We start from the raw sequence: 13172 nt of genomic DNA on the forward strand, positions 1-13172 counted from the left end.
GCTTCATGAATGACAGACATATGCCTGGATTCCATTTGATCCTTAATATTCTCGAAGAAACCTGATCCAATCTAAATTTTTATTCCACTCGTTATGGATAAAATCTGGATTTATCCTGTTCACGGTTCAATTCCCTCTGGTACGAAGCTTGTTCAAAGCGAGAAAAGATAATGAAATTCTTGTTAGAATTGGGGATTTGTACGATAAATTAACACCGTTACTGATATTCCAGAGAATCAATTTTAATACTAGACGATTGTCGAATTTTTCACCTTTTGGTCCATTTTGTACGGATATTATCATAAGACTCTAAGAATTTCTACTACTCCTCCTTTCACAAGTCCTTTATTTGATAAAATATATGAAATTAACGAACACGTCAATAAAATTGGTATCAGCAGATTACGTATTGCAACTTTGTTTATATTTCGCCGATAATCATTATTTTATGTGTATTATTTTAGTAGATAACATACCAAGCGAGCCAATATTCCCGAACTTTCTCCAAACACGTCTTTCATAGAATGGCAAACATAAATTATACCATAAAACCATCTGTTCCTCGACACGGTTGAAACAGCATCGAGGAATGCCGTTTCGATTTTAAGTAGAAGCGTTTGATACCTGTCGGCTCGTATTTTTCACACTTGGCGTAATTTTACGATACAATGAAACCGCAGCTTATAACCGGTGACCTGATGTTTAAGCGACGCGCATGCAGCGGAATAAAGCTTTTTCGAAACGGCACCGGGTGGCATCGTAAACGGGAATTTACTTCCGCGAGAATATTTCCGTCTTCGTAAATATAGCCCCGGCGACTTCCTGTCGTCGCGCAAATTTCCGTCGAGAAGTTTACACCGTTCGCTCGTTCTAAGCAGCTGTGCCACCAGCACTCATTGAAATCCACGGATTTTCGGAAGTTACGCCTCGCAAATTGCCCCGCTCTCTTTTCTAACCGTCGTCGTCCACATCCTCGCTGTCGATTCAACTTTTCGATCGCGTTAACCCACTTTCTCTTTTTTGTTTATAATTTCGGCGAACCTTCTGAAGAATTACGGAAGCTTCATTAGCAAGAGGCAACGTCGATTTATCGACGAGTATTTTAATGAGCTCCTTTTAAAGGGCAATTTTATTCCTCTAACTGGGTCACCAGGAAGGGAACGAAACGAAACGAAAGAGACAATGACAATGAAAGATTCCTTATTTCTTCGAAGCACTAACAGCCGGGGAAATATCAGAGATTCCAGATATTAAAGACTTAGAAGCAGAAAATGGTGATCCTATCGATCGAAGGATAACGTAAAGCACATAAAATTACCGAGTCGTGGAGCAAAGAGATGGCTCGGTAAAAGGTGTCGTCACGCTCGTGCTCATTTTCCAATCGGACGTTTATTATTTTTGTCCCGATATAAAAATGAATATTTATGGTCCGTTATAAAAATAATTATCCGATAATAAGAATGAGTTTATGGAACATCATCGCAAAGTCGGTACTTCAACTCGAGAAATAAAAGCTTGGTAGAAAAATGGATAGTCGCGAGTATGATGATTTACTTTCCTTACGAACAATTAATTCATTTCACAGGCTAATGAAAATATAAAATATGGTATTGCCATTATTGTTTCGTTTTTTCTGGTTTTCTCGCTCATAGACGATATCGAGGAGTACTAACAAGAATCCAATTAAATCGAACACATATCGCAGACTTTGGAATATAAGAATCCTATTGCTCGTACTGTTCTCTATTATTCGGTTATTCCATACTCGTGCACGAGAACGTGAAGTAATACGAAAAAAGAACTCAAGTTTCCTCTGAGGCCCGACCGAACCACCCACGATGTGGGAAATGTGGTGGCGATAATGGTATCCCTCCTAGCATCCACATACCGCGATCACTAGCTGGGAGGTAGGCAGCTTTTTCAACCACCGCGATAACGGCAATTGGAATTAATTTCTTCGAGAGCGGGCAAACGTTTTAATGGTTTCTCTGCATAACTAAAAAACCATTAACGGTCTGCACCTATCGTTTTCCCCAGACCGCACTGTTCCATCCAAGAATGGCGCGTTTTTCAACTCTCTCCAAAACGATTTCTGCTTCTCGTCAAAATTCGCGGCTTCTTCCATTCTAGCTCGACAAATATTCAATTTTATCGTGTTACTTTCTCATTTACAATATACCTCCTGCTTCTACAATGAAAAAATTATATGTTGAATGCAATTTAAGACAAAGAAGATAGCTCAGCTCAGTGAAAGATTTCAACGATACATTATTTTGAAACAAATTCTTTGTTTTATTTTTGTTTTCTTCTCGTTTTCTATAGAAAGAAAGACAATGTATTTGCTTTAACGTTAATTAATTTAACACGTGTAAAAAATCTGTAGGTATAGATAAAGTAGTATTTTCATTAAAATGGTCATGTGATGAATATACTGTATACATTTGGCCCTGCTCAAAGGAAATAAAGTAACCTAAAAATCATGGTTAAAAGACGTAATTAAATCCTCACCATATTTCATGCAGCTTTCATCTCTTTCAGTCGAAATTCATTGGTAACTAGCGAGGGAGAAGTTTTCGTTCAAAAGCGTAAGACAGTTTTTCCAGGTCCCAGTGAAGAGCATTCCAAGAAAGCGAGAGAACATTAAAGAACGTTAGAACAACCGTCGGCATTCGCTCAGAAACCACTGTGGGATTTTTCAACTTTTCTCATCGGAACGTCGAACCTGTCGTGACAGCCGCAAACTTTTTCAACAAAAAAAACCGATCAGAAAAAGGGAAACAAGGGTGTAAAAAGAAAGGAAGTCGAGGGGCCGCGTGTCACTCGTGAAAGGTGAACGAAGAAGGCGAGAGCAAGCTTGGCACTGATCTTTCCAGGCGTGAATCGTGGTGGGTTCGAACTTTTAATTACCTGATACTTAAGAAACGGTCTACGAAAAGAGAGAAGAAAACGAGAACGGCGAAGAAAAGGAAGAGGAAAGTTGGAATAAAAAGAAGCGAATAAAATGGCCCGCGAAACGTGCAAGCCTAGGAGCGGCTTGCGTTTGCGGAACAGACTTAAATAACCACTCGAAACTGCTTCCTAACAAGAACGAAAATCTTTCGAGTATCCTTCTCGGACGAGGCAGCAATTTGAACTTCGAACGCTGCAACGCTCAGTTTTTTTCAATTAATTAAACCAAAAGTATTGAGAAGCCCCGGTCGACTCGTATAAATTGCAGCATGAGAAATGATCCTGTAATTGGAAACTATTTTTTACATCGGTCGTGGGGGAAAAAATATGAAAACTGTTGATTCGCAAAAAGCAAACACGTTATTGGAAAAATTCCAATACGAAGATAGGAAAGATGAATTGAAAGATATATTCTCCGAATGTTTCATTCTTTGTCGTATATGATTTTTCTTCTCGTTAGTTGAATTTCATAACATGCGCTCGATTTCGTCGACATGAAATTCTGATTTCACTGAAAAGATCGAACAAGCAGCTGCGGATATTATATTTCTTGTTGTATTGCTTTCAATCACAAAATGATTTCTTCCTACGTTAGATTAATGCGAGAAAGCATTTCTTGTTATTTCTTCAAAATATCCTGAACAATTTTGTACGCCATGCAAGATTTTATCTGGTTTTGCTAGAACTGTAACTCGCAACTCTCGTGAGTAATGGAATGGCAATTCATTCTTGGACAAATTCAATAAGAGTCGGTGATCAATCATGGAGTAATGCTCATCGTGAAATCATTTGTATCGTTTTATCATTAAAGATAATCTATTACGAAGAATGTAATCCGCTTTACAATGCAAGATTAATCTTCCCGCGTGAACAAGAAGAAGCTGACCGCGTAACTGGGCAATTATTCTTCTATACTCCTTTTGCATTATGCATAAAAAGAAACACGAATATCGAATGAAGTATTGCAACAATAATAAATATTTCTGACATTTCTACGAAATAATCTCTAAACTTTACAAACAAGAGATCATGGAAAGAAATTAATCATTTCAGACGCAAATGCTTCCAATCTATACTGTCCCCAAAATATATTACGTGTCGTTAATGCAACGCGTTGCCGATTCCAAAATTATCAAACAGAATGAAATAGAATTAAATTTAATGCACGCAATCAGATCAGGAAATTGCTTTCATTTCATAATATCAAGTTAAAACGATCGAACGCGGCTTCTTTAAAATTCGCGATCAACGAGCAAACGCGAATCTCGCGGTTGATTTTTCGTCACCCCTCTCCACGCGTCGACTCTGTATTTCCCAGTAGACGAGTCTCGGTATATTTAATTGAAAAACATGTAATTCGTAATTTCCCAGGAGAGACGTCCGCGCGACTCCTCTTGATCGTTAAGCTTCGCGACGAGAAATCCATAGAACAATTTCGGAATAACGTTGAGCGTTCTCCTCCTCGTTTCTCTGTTTCTTTTACATTCCTTCGCTCGTATAGATTCCAACTTAAATAAATTAACGCGCACCCGAGCCGCTTCTCTTTCCGTTTACTCGTACTTATTCCTGTTAAAACGTCGATCTTCGTGCTAAGTTTACTTAGGATCGTCCGATTTAAATCTCCGACTCCAGCATTCATTAAATTGGTCGACTTAAAGGAGATGAATAAAACTTCTAATACAATGAAGTTATGATTTCTTTTGGGTCCTGGCACTTATCCGTTTTAATAGCACGAAATAACCGGAAAAGTTCTATGGATAAAGGTACGTAAGGACATTTTTCGAAATTTACGTAAAGGGGATCATGATTCGCCATGTATATTTTTCATTTAAAATGTAATTTTTATACTTTGAAATTTGTTATTTTGCAAGAAGAGCTAGGCAAATGAACATAGTGGAAAACGAATAACTTTGTTCTAACGACTCGGTGACATATGAAAAGAGATTTAAACGCGACCTAGTTTTCAAAAACTGCGGAGTTTCAACGTTTTTAACATTTTTTGTAACCCATGGTAACAAAAACGTTCATTAGCACCATAAAACAAAGATTATAGCTGAAAGTACTGTGTATTGACGTTTGTAAATTACACATGAAATGTTCAAACACGAATAGAAATGGGTGCGAACTAAAAAAACGTAGTTGTAAAAATTAAAAAACATTTTCGCAGAAGGTTTAAAAAAATTCAACAAAAGAATTCTCCTTTATTAAAAAAATGTTTGAAGGAAAACATTATCGTTCGATTTAACAAGACTTAAACAAAAATGTCTAAAATCTTAACATCCACTAAAGATATTTCTATACTAACCACATGAAATTTTGTTTGCGTTTACGTTTGTTGCATTGACTTAAATTTTCCAATAAATATAATCCTTAAATTTCATGACAATTAACGTGTATGATCGTTGGCATAACGTTTTCTCATAAGATTTTTATACTAGCGTGTTACCATATATTTCAACGCTATCATTTATCCTCTTCGCCACCATACTGACAGGTTCACAGTAAATAGTAACAGCGTAGCTCAGTTTCCGGAAATAAAAGACGTAAACAATTTGCGGGGAAAATGCGGCGTGCCTCGGCTTGCGAATACACAAGGGAATATTGAGCCGTTTATTTCTCTGTCCTGTGAATCATCTACACGGAGATAATAATTCGCCGACCACGAATTACAATTTATCTGAAAATGTTCTTTCACAGTTACAAAATTGAAAGTCACGTCTAATTAACCCGTAATTATTCAGTTCTCTATTCCCTTACTTCCTTCTGCAAAATTTATTTAAAACAGCTTAGTTTTGGTACAACTGGTAATCTTTGTTTGAAAACTTTCATTATTTCTGTTCCTAGATTGCTGCTTAATTAAAAATTTAAATGTAAAAATTGTACAAACTATGTCATAATATATGTTAGAAGATACATTAATTGAGCTTAATTAATTTGACTACTTTCTAAGTTCAATTAATCAGAAGGTAATTAAATATCCATCAAATTCCATGAATGATTAATCTTATACAAAAGAGCCCTAAGACTCATTAATTACGAAAGTATTAATTTGAATAATCTGTATATGAATATGAATATTATTTAGTTAGAGATAATTCTTCAAAATAAAAGGAATTCCTTTATATATATGTATATTACATTTAATGGTTGATAAAATGAGATCCTCGAAATGAACGAAATAATATGTTTTCAACATGTAAACAGAGTCCCGAATTTGTATTTCTTACAAAAAATTGTAAACACGCATGTTTACGAGATACGCATTGCAACCTACTAAACCATGTTGTTATCAAAATTATACGCGATGGGAAAACCTTTTCTATGATGTGGTCTACATTAATTAATTAATCTCTCTTTAGCTTGCTACTTTTATTTAAAGTCTACAATGGTAATAATTCATTTCATTATCTAATGAATAATCCGTAGACCGGAGTCGGACTTTCGAGAGAATACCATGGTACAGAATCGTACAGAAAATATCAGAATAATATATTCATAATCCCCTGCTACACACAAAGATAAAAGTATCACTCGTTACTGTATTTCTCGTATGCACAGTATCTTCTGTTCAACTACGTAGAAAGGGAGGAATATTGCGTTCCAGCGTTGTTAAATTAATGATTCAATCAAATCAACTCTCACGTTTCGATGCATATTGTAAAAGTTCCGAAATAAATATGAAAAAGAATTCAACTATTGATTCTTGTTAAATTCGCGAAATTATTGAATTATTTCTGGTTTACTTTGATTTTCAAATAAATTTTATGAACTCCGTTTTTCATTAGTACGAAATCAAATCTTTCATTAGCATGTTACAAGCTATGGATAAAAATATACTCCAAATTTCTTGTAGTCGTTATAGTCATTATTTCATACACTCAAATACGTTAACCAATCACCGAGATTCTATTAATTCCAAAAGTTATTATAGAACACTGACACCAGTTTTATCATAACAATCGATCTTTCATTCGAGCGATACAATTTTTTAATATCAATAAACCCACATAAAATGCCATAGAATCCTATATTATCGACGGAGTCTGGCGTTAAAACGTCAAAAATCTTGCATGAAAACTACTTAATTCTAAGATATCCAATTATGTGTAAAACATACCTGTACTTGAAGTAAAGTCGCCAAAATCCAGATGTGCAACGTGTATGTAGAAGTTCCAGCATTCGATCACTATCCGTCAGGAATAGTCACGTTGAACGATGCATAAATGACGTGAGTGTCTGCATAGTGGGTGGAGGTAGCCGGTAGCACATTTGGACACTGAACTGTCACGAGAATATAACACACAGCTGTAACAGAGGTTCGCGTTGCTCGAGAAACGTCGTATCAATCCGTTCGTACTCGACGGCGGCCGGAGGCGAACTGCCCTTCGTAACACGCGCGCCACCACCTAAAGCGTGCCAGCGATTCTATCCGAGTGATACAAGGACAGGCGAACTTGCACGAGCTTTTTGCAACGGGCTTTCTTCGGTATAAACGTGTGTGAAATCATATCACAGTATGCTTTCTCAGATTTACAACGTCTACGATTGATTAGTAAAGCTATCCTGGCAATTCTAGTTAACCTCTATTCGATTTCAATTCCATAATCTTAAATTAACAATGCGAATATTAAGACAATCAATATACAGCAAGACAATATATATATAATACAATAACAGACAATAACAATAAGTCGAAGTATGAAACATGACGCATAACAAGCTATTGGCATCATATTTAATTTTTCGAACGATTACCATTGATCACCCTTTCATAATCACTTTCTCGTGATCACGTACTCGTACAAAAAATTAAACACGATGCCAATGGCTTGTTACGTGTCATGTTTCATACTTTGATTTATGTTTCGAAAGAGAATATTCGAATGGACTTTCGATGAGGTGTGATAGTTTTAATATTTGTATGATGCGAGATGATATTATTCATTTGAGGTTATGAATTTGAAATTGTAATCTAATTGCGGTTTACTAGTATTTGAATTATCATGGGTGACTTGATATAGGAACTGAAGCATGTAAACGACGCCAAGAACATTCACTTTTGCAATGATTACACACATGTCGAAAATTTGACACAAATGATATATGTAGACTTAAAATCTCCAAATACCTTAATTGTTTCCATCTCTGAAACCGAGTTGAGCAGTACTAACGATATCTGGCACTGTTAATTACGCTAATCACTTAAATAATGTACAAAAACTGCAGAGCGTGACGTATGCTTGTAAATCTCAAATTGGCGGGAAGCGTAATGGCGGAAATCGAAGAATTCAATCTCAATCGACATTAATTCGGCGCACCACCGATAGATAGTGGTAGTATCGATCTAACATCCGCTAGTGCAGCCGCGAAATACGAACTAAATATTTTATATATTTATTAATAATTTACGAGCTATTGCGTTTAATATACTGCAAGAACTATTTCGTTACAATTAACAAATGAATTTCCGAGTATCCGGTGAAGGCATCAAACGTAAAATATATTAACGCTTAAATAATTTATTGACATATAACGAATTGAACAATGCCTAACAACGTACTAACAGGAACTTTAGTTTCCAAGCGATTAAACTTTCACGATGAAGTAATTAACTGCATATATTATATCTCGGTGTTATTAAAGTTGCAGAAATTCCTCGTACAGTTATGTAGCAGTCTATTGTTTTACACTGACTTGCTAACTATTACGAAATGATTATATTAGTATCGGAAAGCATCCTTAATACCATGCTTAGAGCATGCAATCTGAAACTACTCTTAATAAGATGTCTACCATCAAACACATATCATAATAATAATTACTATCTTGTACTTTTGCATTTTTGCAAGCGATGTTTACGATATTCAATAAACTTAATTTCATTCTCTTCATACTTTTATATCATTCTTACGTAGGTATTTTTAATATTGTGCTTTTCTAAAAATTGAATTATCCAATTAGCAGAATATCCTATTCTTTTTTCTAGAAATGCCATATTATTTAAACTGTAATTTATATATGATACTTTCCGTAAAATTATATTAAAATTTATAAAAGAAAGGGAACAGAGTACACTTTAGAATTTCAAAATTCAATATCAAATTTTGTATCTCATATCTGGAATACAGGTCATATCTGGAATACATAGTTAGCACACAAATTCGTACCTGTTTCCAATGAATTACTATTTTAGATTATGCTACATTAAAATCTATCCAATAGACGTTCAATAAAGTTTGGCAAGAAAGGGAATAATGAGAGAATTTATGTCGGGACCTATGAGCTCAAGCAATTCACTTTGCATTCTAGCGTACGGATGCAGTCTGCTGCACGAATTCGCAATACGCATACACGCCTCCGCGCGAAGCGTTGTATATAATTGTGTTATAATAGCTATCGCAGGTGTCGGCTCGTTAAATTGTTAATACATTGCTGCACGAGCCTCGCAGAAATTCCACCGATTAATGTTGTACCATCGTACAGATATTACCTTCCGTATGACACTTTCATTTTCGTAGCGACCGGAAACAACGTTGAGCGAATTCGAATAATGGACATTGCAATCTCATGGAAAATTAATCAATTAAACTACCAAATGAAATCGATACTTCCTGTTCCAATTGATAAGAGTGATCTTCTTTTATCAAATTCTGTCGTGACTATTCCGGGAATCGTATCGCACAAAAGTTTTAAATTGCAATAATTGTTTATTACAGCATTAATCTTATTTAAAAAAATTATCGTGCTTTATTTAATAATTTTATTTAATATGAAATGTTAATTCCTTTTTCATAATATATGAAATAGTAAAGATAGTAATTGCGAGATTCAGATCCGGTCAATAACATTACAGCCATCCTAACGCCAGACGTGAACGTCTAATGATAATTAATTGCCGAGAAATGTTGAGAATAATTAATCGTTGGGAAATAATTAATCGTACCGGATGATAAAATAAACATGATTCGACCGTAATTTATAATGTGCACGTGGTGGACGGCAAAATCCCCAATAAGCCCTGAAAAAATTTGCTTCTCCATAAAGTTATTAAGCACTCTTTTCCAGCAAACTGCTGCAGCATTAACGAAATTTGTGTACTCTCTAATTCTTAAATACTAAATTCTTAAATAAAGAATACTAATAAATAGTATCCTTAAGTCCTTAAATATTAAAGAAGTCAAATGAAAAATATTAAAAAACACACGTATAGTTGCAAAAATTTTATCTGACCAGAATATTTAAGGCCTACAAACTTCATAATCTACAATATTCGATACGGTTACCTCACATACATGTACCTTCAACACTTTTGATAACCTGTTCGATATTCCAGGCATAACTGCCGAAATTCAAGAAACGATACACGTAGCAGAAAAACGACAGCCGCGGGAGCGAAACTAACACCAGCGACAGAAATACCTGCCAGACGAAACTCGCTCCCTGTGCAAGACCGATCGATCAATCCTGAGGAAGCAATAGAGATTCGCGTCCCGCATTATCATTTTCCTCAACGTCGTGTGTAAAAACTCATTATAAAACGTGCACGCGCATAAAAATTTCTTGTGATTTATAGGAGCAACATATAGTGAGAAACTAGTTCAGGAATAAAGATATCAAGGGATAGCGAACGTTAAATAAAGTTACGTATTGTTATCGAATGAATATAACTTCGATAAGTTATGTACAATAAATTGTTTGCAAAATCAACAGATATTTGGAAGGCAAAAAGGAGTGAAGAAGAGTTGAATCATTTGGAGAATGAGGTTTTCAGAGGACACGATCTATCCTGAGGTCATATACCAGGGTCGAATGCCACGACAGATACGGATATAGCACTGCAGGTGAAGATATACGCGTCAGAGACATCCACGCTGGGATCAAGGAAACCGCTAAACTCCGATAACAGATCTCTCCTAGTATGTCTCTTAGGTCCGTTAGCTAAATTGCCTGTTAAGTAACATCATGGTAGTAACCATTAAAGACGAATGTTTAATTATGTTTTAATTAAGCATTACAAATTGGGAAACAAACTTTGTGATATTCTGATAATTTACGTTGTGTAGTCTATGTGATTAGGAACAAGTGATAAATTTGAAGTCTGATTATCATGGGTTTGAGTGAACTGAAATTTAAAAATGTACAAGTATTTTATGTAGTAAGTCATTGTATCGGCTGTTTACGTCTGCATGAGTGTTGTGGATACCCTTTACAATTACTACCCCTTACAATTTGTGTGTCGGTTTGATTTGGCTTGATTCAGTTTGATTTCGGTTCACCCTAATTCGATGTAGTTACCGGCGCAGCCAGCATAACGATTTGCGGTCGCCTACAATTTACCTTGGTGTTTGTCTTTTAAATTTTAGCTGCGGTTCACGAACAATTTAATTTTGTTAACATTGCGAAACCACAAAAAAAAAAAAAAAAAAAAATAGGACATGTATCGTGTTCTTTCCGCGATCCATCACCGCTTGAAATTTGCGACACTGTAGTTCGTTTTAAATAGAGATCAGATTTCAAGAAAGGACACATATTTGATGGAAATTGATAAAACCTAGTTCTTTGCTGTAAAATGAAATGTTCATGTTAATTTGACTCTAGTAAATGAAATAAATCTCATTTCTCAAGCCTTGTTAACTAACCCATCGTTTGAATAGTACGATCGGAATCAAATGGCTCGAAAATTATATACGAGGCGGGAATAACATCGATGAACTGCTTTAATGTTCAAAGGAATTTAATAGATTTATGCTATTGGACAAAATCGATATTGGACCGTACGGAAACGTTTCCCTACGATACTAAAACTTGCTCAAATAATCTATTCAAGTATCCACATAACGTGCCAAACATAATGTATCAAAATTCTCTCTGTACATCATTCCACGTAGTATATTCTTTTCGTTTAACGATCGTTTCTCCAGTGAGAATAAATATCCTTTGAAAGGAATCCTATTTACAAGCATGAAATATTTCGGTCGATACTTCGCCGAAAGAACATATCAGATCCAGCATCGGCTACGAAACAATTCGACAACGTCATGAATTTCAAAAGGTATAATTCTAAAGGGAGATAGATCCATCCCTCGAGATAACCATAAATCATAAGATAAGAAACACTCCCATCGAATATAATCACATTTAATGGACTTCTTCGAGAAATTTTGTCTGATCTCCATTGGGAACAGAATTCGAACTCAAAGAGGGCGGAAAGATACGCGTGATGCCGACACGTGGCGTCGAACAGTCAAACAATGGCCACAGCAAATGACGTGTTAAGTGACCAAAGACAAAAGTATGGGTGCGGAAAATCAGGTTCCATTGTATGTTCCTTGTAAACTTCGCTCTTCATACCAAATAGGTCGAAGTACGACGTGAATGAAGGGCAGAGAGAAGCAACAGAGGAGTGGCAGAGGGAGAGGATAGAGGAGACTCGAGAGCTGTTTCTAGCCCATCAATCATGGTATTTACGTGCGCAGGCTAACCTCCACGTGCTAGCCGGCACAATGCTGAAAGCTCGTCGAAAGGAAAGCCCTGAGTTTACCGAGAGAGCTTCAGAAACCCCATTCGCAAAGCTCGCTCTTTCTATAGCGTCGACTATTCTTCGCATAATAATATCTAACAAGTAACGGAGCTTCTGAAGTGTGAACGATATGAATTAACGCGAAAGAAAGTGAGGATCTGATCATATAGGAATATTTATATTAAGCAAGAAATTTTACGCTACAGCTATTAGTCTTCAATATCTATCATGATATATTATACAAGTACATTGAAGTGATATAATCAAAATAAATGTCAGGTACATGGCGCAAAAAAATGAGTACCTTTATACCATAATATCATTTAATGATGATAAGTTTGCCAAAAGCCTCTGCATATGTTTAATAAATGAAAGAACAAAGTTGTTATTACGTCAATAATTTTAGTAAACCTTCAATATTGCAGCTTTGTATCGTAATTTAATATCTGGACATTAAAAATTCTGGTAAATGAACCGTTTAGTATCGGTGTAATGCAGCATTCATAAATTATAGTATCGCAGCAATATTCAGATAAAATAAGATTTAAAAATGTAGGCATGTAGATATGTAGACGACACTGTATTTAGACGGTTACATGGTAGGGAATTTACATAAATGTATAATGCAATCTTTTATCTCGACGTTTGCTTAAATATTCGTCCTACTCTAATAAATATATGTAATATAAAGTGTCGTATATGT

The 13172-nt window shown here is 35.5% G+C and overlaps 1 protein-coding gene across 1 annotated transcript in view; it reads right to left on the bottom strand.

Moving 5' to 3' along the window:
- Positions 1-7305, bottom strand: part of LOC117160838 (uncharacterized) — a 158289-nt gene extending 150984 nt beyond the window's left edge. Inside the window, exon 1 of the mRNA XM_033341872.2 lies at positions 7067-7305. The gene's annotated coding sequence lies outside the window, so the exon portion shown is untranslated. The remainder of the gene's footprint in view (positions 1-7066) is intronic.
- Positions 7306-13172: the final 5867 nt, after the last annotated feature.

This window comes from Bombus vancouverensis, chromosome 12, assembly GCF_051014615.1.
Source record: "Bombus vancouverensis nearcticus chromosome 12, iyBomVanc1_principal, whole genome shotgun sequence".
Classification (NCBI taxonomy): Eukaryota; Metazoa; Arthropoda; class Insecta; order Hymenoptera; family Apidae; genus Bombus; species Bombus vancouverensis.